Below are 1,969 nucleotides of genomic sequence, written 5' to 3'. Positions count from 1 at the left end.
AATGGAAAGTCATAACAATTAAATGACAATCACTCGGAAGAAAAAGGATGTAAGTGTGGCACACAAAATAACACACATGCTATCCTATTATTATAGAGATAGACGAAAATTATATTTCAAACATAAGCGTGATAGACGGAAATGAAAATATATTGTGGAAAAATGAAGATCACCTCATTTGTCGTTGAAGCCCCCACTCTTCTTCTTTGGTCACACCATTGCTAACACCATTCACTGGGCGACAGAGAAATTTGCAATCAACAACAAAAAATAGAAACTATCCATCTATATATAACGGCGCCATAATGAAAGCGAAACCGTTTTGTATTGCTGTGAAAACTGTGCCAAATATTCCGCTTGTGTAAGCATGCACCAATGTTGCGCTAGAGAACATTACTCTTTTATAAGTTCCGCACCTGTTTTTTTCTTTCCTCCAGAGGTGTATGTGGGGGATGGGGGCTAAGAAGGGCAGGTTCAGGGATAACATGTGTACAGCTGGAGGGGTGAGAAAAAAGTTCATTTAATCTTCGTTTCAGGTGCAAAAGGTCTAAAAGGTACTTTGGCTCTGCTTGGCAACAACTGGACAAAAATATCTCAGCCTAAATATGGTCATACACCTTCAACATTTTTGATATTCAAGCCATTTAATGCAATTTTTAACAATTTTTAATGCGGCAAGGGAAGGGATATGCCAAAAAATTTATTTTTTGCTAGTCTGCAAATAAAAATCATTTATTTCCACAAAAAAAGCATGGACTGTGTTGTTTCGAAGGTCTTGTTAGAATAAAACGAAATAATAAAGGGAAATATACGGTGAAAAATACATTTTATTGACTGACTCTTACATAACTAATAAATACGTAGCAATACTTTGGAATCAAGCGGTCGCCTTGCGAAGACTGGATGGTTGAGAATGCAGAAATCTTAGAACCTCTACTACTGTCCAAAAACTATGCTCACAAGAACTATGTGAGCAGGCCGACATGCAGCACCCTGTCCAAGCTGAAAGACGCTCGCAGTCAATTCCAGAAAGCGGCTCGGCACTGTGCAAACAACTACTGGAACAACCTGTGCGACGAAATCCAGACTGCTGCTGACTGCGGTACACTATGTGTGATGTACCGTTGACTCCGCAAGGCAATTGGACCAAGCACAAAGAAAGTTTGTCCTTTAAAATCTACTACAGAGGAGCTCATCACTGATCCTATGAAGCAGCTTGAACGCTGGGTGGAGCACTACTCTGTACTATATGGCGAACCGCGCAACATCACAGTCACAGCTTTAAATTCCACTCCAAACTTCGACACCCTAGTCGAACTGGACAACATTCCAACTATGTCAGAACTCGAAGTAGCTCTCCAACACACGAATGTAGGTACCGACGAGATTCCAGCAGACCTGCTCAAGTGCGATAAGTTCCTGCTCCCGCACTTGTACGACCTCCTCTGCACCAGTTGGCACAATGGAAAATTTCCAACAGCTATGAAAGATGCTAAAATTGTCACTTTATTCAAGAAAGGAGACAAAGGAGATTGCAATAACTACTGTGGTATATCTTTACTCAGTGTCACCGGCAAAGTCTTTGCCAGAGTGCTCCTTCCAAGGCTCCAGCAGATTGCAAACCACATTTATCCAGAAGCGCAATGCGGCTTCCGCAGTGGGTGCTCAACCACGGACATGATATTTTCAGTGCATCAAATCCAGGAAAAATGCAGAGAACAACGTAGACCTCTCTATATCGCATTTGTGGACCTCACGAAAGCATTTGACATGGTCAGTAGAGATGGTCTGTTTGCCATCCTACAAAAGTTGGGCTGTCCACCAACTCTTCTTAGTTTGATAAGATCGCTCCATGATAACATGACAGCCGCAGTCTTCTTCGAGGGTGACATGACAACTTCCCCGTGTGCAGTGGAGTCAAGCAAGGTTGTGTGTTGGCTCCCACACTGTTTGGCATCTTCTTCTCAGT

The sequence above is a fragment of the Euprymna scolopes genome, chromosome 20 (assembly GCF_053919585.1).
Source record: "Euprymna scolopes isolate OS-2025 chromosome 20, ASM5391958v1, whole genome shotgun sequence".
Taxonomy (NCBI): Eukaryota; Metazoa; Mollusca; class Cephalopoda; order Sepiida; family Sepiolidae; genus Euprymna; species Euprymna scolopes.
Note: the sequence above shows the minus strand (reverse complement) of the source record.